Raw genomic sequence first — 5,941 nt, 5'->3', positions numbered from 1 at the left:
AAAAGCAGATTCGCGTCCCGGCCGGCCAAGGGCGGGTAACTGTCTTTTTTTATGGAAGTACAAATGTATTTTGAATCTTCACCATGTTTTGATTTCATTGTATTTGAAACCATATCGTTTTTAATCAAACTTTTGATTATATGATTGTAATTGTTTTGATATTGGAAAAATACCACAATGAACCACGTATGACCAACACTGAACTAAGTTGACTTCCGTTGTTTATATATATTGCATTTAGGTCTATTGTGCTTGTTTTTGATAAAATTTGTAATGGGTGGAGGGAGCCGGGGTAATGTTCATTGCAGTGGCTTATCCAGCTTTTGGTGATGGGGAGGGGGGGGGGGGGGACCGCACTCGCACATCCGCCCCGAAATGTTATAGACATATTTTTCCCAAAACACTTAACCTCCGTTAAAACACTCAGCCTCCGTAAACTAAGTACCAGCTAAAGCTTGGAGCTGAACTCGCACTTGATTTATCACGATTGATGACGTTTCCTTAAAATGGTAAAAGTTTTTGGAAATAGGCATAAATGAAATTATCCAAATAGTGCTATGTATGTTTCTAATTACTTTTCATTTCCCCTACTGTAAAATTTTATGAAAGGATGTTGACCTCTAAAGCAGGTGACTCTTGTAATATGATTACAAGCGTAAATGGGGAGCGCCAATCAAATCCTACAATCAGGCACACTATATTAACTACAAATGCACCCTTGTCACGACTATTTCTTTCATAGGGGGAGACCGTTTGCATGTACGTCACTAAATTTGTTATGGAATTTTTTCGGGGGGGGGGGGCAGACAAAATATTAGGGGCGGGGGCTACAGCCCCCGCCCCTAGCCCCCCCCCCCCCCCCCCCGTAGAACCGCCACTGCCCTTGACTTGTTTGATGCTAACTTACTTTCTCTTTTGGGCACGAAAAATAACTGCATGTGTCCTGACTCGAAAAGTCAACTCGAAAGTAGAGAATGTCACTCGAAACCCGAAAAATTGACTCGAAACTCGAAAATTTATCTCCAAACTGGAAGATTTGACTCGAAACTCGAAAAGTTAACTTTTTTTCATGTCAACACACTTAGGCCTGTGGAAATAGTTACTGACACAAATATCTTTCACTGAAAATCCGCCGGGAGGGGGGGGGGGGGTTTATATCGGTTGAGATATCATGCATGCAAGGCTCGTGTTGCTTCGGCACCACGCGTCTAGCACCACAGATTGGAAGGGAAAAAAAACTAAAACAAAACAACAGGACCTGCCCGGCAACACGTGGTTATGATGAGACGACTTCGGGCCTTCGAATATATACAGGAGCTAATTTCATTGTCTTCTTCAGCTGTCAGTTCGTTCACACCGCACGCACCGTCCATGTTCTTTTGCTCACGCAGACAACATCTCTCTCAGGCTCTCTCTCAGGCTCTCTCTCGGCTGCTCTGAACCCTGAGCAAGGAGTCTGAACTCCGAAGCGGTAAATCAACAAGGAAAATGTCACGCCGCGGTAAGTACTCATTCCAAACCATTTGTTGCCACTGTAAATATTCTGATACATGACATACGGAATCAGAAAAAAAATGTAACTTTAAAAGAACCGGACATTGAAGACTAAATAATTATTTAACCAACGCAAACAACGTCGCTTGTAAATTATTTTATTGTGCCCTTCCATATGCAGTTTTGTATATCGTCCTTGCTCTCTCTACCGTATACCACCGCTATGCTCCAACATGCACACTCTGAAAAAACTGAACAACTTCGTGTTCGTCAAAACATATGTACTGGTTTTCCTTGTTATTGAAAATTGACCATGAATTTAGTTAAATTTGTATAATGTAGCTAGAAAAAATAGGGTTCCACTCCAATCTCATTTATTTTTTGCATAAATTATGTTTCCAAAGTCAATTATCATGGAAACTCTCGTCTGCTTGGCTGATTTTCGGTTGCATCCTCAGCTGACCCTGAATGGCTAGTCAAACTTAACAGATTTCTTGTCAAATCTGACCATGGAGATAGTTCTATGAGTATGACTCATGTTTTTTGTTGTTTTAAAGTGCATACCCACATGTTCATTCAACCGTGCTACCAGTGAACCACTACTTTCATCTTACAAGCACTACTTTCATCATATGATAATCGCACCCCATACCATCGTCCAGTATCACGATCTCAAATGTTTTCAATATTTGGATAATTTAACTTAAAATCTCTTACCATTTTAAAGCAAACTTGCACAGATTGAGCGTGATAAATCATAGAGCAATGGATAAATGAAGTGCAGGTATAGCTCCAAGCTTTAGCTGGTGCTTATCAACTTTAATTCATAAAGTTTTTTTTGTGTATGGTCTAAAATAAAGGTAATTAGGCCTTATGTATATGTAAATAAACACCCCCAAAAAAGAAAGCTGACATTCATTGCAGGTGTCATAATTTTGGATCGGGACGTCAGTTATATACCTGTGGGGAATCATATCAGCTGAATTTTTATTTGTGATACCCTGTTTGCTACCAAAGACTGAAAATTGTTTCGTAAAACTGTAAAATGTGGATTGACTATGGTTTGTGACAAATTATGCAGTTTGAAAAGTTGCAAATTTAAAGAGTACGCTATACTATAGTTGAGTGGAAATTGCTGTCTGACAATGTGACACTGCCCGAAACGAATGACAAGGAATGGCTATCGCACAGTGATTGCCTGCATGAGAGCATGTGAAATTGAATAACCCCGCTTTGTACGGGCACTGTACAGTCCATCCATATGGGGACAATTACATTTATTTTTGGTTGCGCTGAGCACTTTCTCCTGGCGTTTCTCTTAAATTCAGTGCAACTTTTCAAAATGCACCGTTTGTCATAAAACGTAATCTTGAACCATTAAAATTTCACAAAGATGCTCTTTGATGTAATACATGCTGACATTTTTTTTTGTACTGTTCATTGTATTAAATTAATAGCATGTAGGCATATAGAGCAAGGTCAAAATTGAGTTGTACCGGTATGCTTTCAGTGATCCTAATTGTGTGCTACATGTGCACAATGTACACCAAGATATGGTCCCTCATTTAACACTGCAATTGCAAAATACATGTAGAAGTGCTGCTTAATTTTAGGTCTATTAATGGAGATGGAAAACTTTGTAGCTTCTACTGACTGTTCCTTCATCTAGCTTTGAGCACACTGCAGTGCAAAGAATAGACAGTAGTGGCCAAGCACTGTTGATTTCCAGTGTTTGGAAAATAATGTTGATCATATTAATGTTGGTCGTAATTGTTTATTTTAGCCATGTGTGACTATTAACTAAGTGGTGGATAAGCCATGCCTCTAAACATACCTCCATGGATATATCGTGTTATCAGATCTAGTAGTACAAGATAATTCGAGCCAGCTGCTTCGGACATTAAGTAAAGAGGTCAACTATCAATTAAGGTCAACTCGAAAATGGAGAAGTCAACTTGAAAATGGAGAAGTCAACTCGAAAATGGAGAAGTCAACTTGAAACTCGAAAACTTAACTCGAAACTCGAAAACTTAACTGGAAACTCGAAAGTCAACTCGAAATTCGAAAACTTCACTCGAAACTCGAAAACTTAACTCGAAACACAATTGCGCAGTGGTGTACATTTTTTGTCAACTTTATTTGTGTGCCGAGTTCTTCTGGGTTGTACTGGTGCACGTAATATCATAGGATATTTGTATGTATAGTTACAGGGTACCAGTCGAATCCAGAATTTTCGTGGCGCGCGCAACTCCCAATGACCAAAAAAGACTTGAAATGCACATTAATTTTAAGCCGCATGGTTGCAAAAATAAAGACAAAATGGACCACGAACGAGCAAGGAACACGGACCAAGGAGTTTGTTGTTAATTATTCCTCCATGAACACACACACATGCCGTAAGCTGGGAACACAAATCAGAATGCTTGCAAGACCATGCGGGAAGTGTTACATAACACATTCTTGGATGTCCCTCACTGGTTATTAATAGGCTTGGTAATACAGCCCGAGGAAAAGTAAGCACAGCGGACACATAACGTGCTCAACTGTCCGCCGAATCCATCCGGAGACTGAGCTAGCACGCCGGAGAAGTGAGACCGTGACACCGGTGTCACCGTGCTAGCTTCTCCGGGTGGATTCGGCGGATAACTGAGCTTGTTACACATGTACGTCACATATAAGCACGATTCATGCCCATGTGTCCGCTATGCTTACTTTTCCTAGAGCGGTATTCTGAAGTCTACCAGCCAACATGTCCTGTGGTCCAATCAAATCAATAAGTCACTTCCAGAGCCAACACAGTGAGGGATACCCAAGAATGTATTATGCAAGACTTCCTGTGGGCAGGTGGGGTCAAGTCATTCCATGGTCCGTAGCATTCTGAGTTGTGTTTCCAGCGTCATGCATGTGTGTGTGTTCATGGAGGAACAATTAAGAACGAACTTCTTGGTCCGTGTTCCTTGCTCGTTCGTGGTCCATTTTTTTGTCTTTATTTTTGCAGCCACGGCCTAAAATAAATTGGTTTGGTTATTGGGAGTTGTGCGTCACGAAAATTCTGGATTGGACTGGTACCCTGTAACCATGCATACAAATATCCTAAGATCTTACGGGTCCACTGTAGTAATTCAAGCCCCATTGAAAACATTTTAAATTCAACAAAGTTCAGGGCCAAGTAACATGCAAGCCAACATCACTGGGTTTTCTGAAACAAAAATTAAATTATTGTCTTGTCTTTCATCTTTTCATTTCTTTTCAATTTTACGTACATTGGCCAATTACATTTTTAAATATTCACACCCAAATAAAATCACCTCCCGAAAAGTGATAGTTCCCGAGCCTGCATGTAGCCATTTTAAGAGTGGCACCCTTCCACTTTCACAGGCAAATAGGACACATTGTTTCATTCGTGATTTTATCAAGCCTGCCCTCAGATGGAAGCCTCAAAACCAGGGAGTTGATCCTCGGGTATATTTAAACAATTCCACCGTTTTTAAAGCCAACCGGTCTCCGTTTTCAAAAGAAATTGTGGGGGGGGGGGGCACTTTTTATGCTAATCAGCTGGCTTAGAAATTCTCGCTTGAATTAGTTCAGTGCACCCTTACGTGCACCAGTACAACCCCAAAGCACTCAGCACGCTAATATAATACAGTTGGCGGAAATGTACACTAAAGCGCAATTTTGCGCATGCGTGTTCGTGAAGCCAAATTTCCCTTTCGGAGAAGCTTGTAGCACGCCGGAGAAGTGAGACCGTGACACCGGCCTTGATTATACACCATTATCATCTTGCCGCGAAAGTGATTTTTTTCCCTTCAATTCAAATCAAGGTAACCAAAGTGAGGCTGGAAGGAGAAATAGTCTGGTTCCTTTTTGCGCAAAAACATTACCATTCAGTACTGTGATTGGATACAAGGAACATGACTGAAATGGAGGCGTTAGCGTTGATGTATCCGGCAGGATATTTTGCTGACTTAAACAATGGAGATGGAGATGGAGGCACCAAGATAAAGATCGAAAAAGGCTTCATTTTTGGCTGACACTCGTACAGAATTGTACACAATACTCACAATACTAATATACCAAGAAAAGGAGGAAAACGCACGAATTTCACTTCAATGCTACGGTATTAGATCCTTTTTTAATTAAAGAAAACATACTCACGCGCGACACTTTTAATAATTAGGGTAGGAAACTTTTGTTTCTATGAACAACACAAAATAGTGGCGGCCCCTCTAGTGGCGGAGACTTTCAGTAAAAACTGTAGCCTACTGCCATGCCTCGTTCAACTTCCACGTTTCAAATTCAAAGAATTTCGCCCTGCGTAATTGCTCGCATTGATTTCAAGTTGTTGACACGAAACAAGAAACATTTGTGGAAACTTACATTATTGTAAATCAAAAAGTGTATGACAAACATTTACAAGATGGTATATCTTTTTTCGAAATAGAATCAT

The sequence above is a fragment of the Patiria miniata genome, unplaced genomic scaffold (genome assembly GCF_015706575.1).
Source record: "Patiria miniata isolate m_02_andy unplaced genomic scaffold, ASM1570657v1 HiC_scaffold_4, whole genome shotgun sequence".
In the NCBI taxonomy this organism is placed as follows: domain Eukaryota; kingdom Metazoa; phylum Echinodermata; class Asteroidea; order Valvatida; family Asterinidae; genus Patiria; species Patiria miniata.
The sequence above is the reverse complement of the archived record's forward strand: the minus strand, read 5'-3'. Positions refer to the sequence as shown.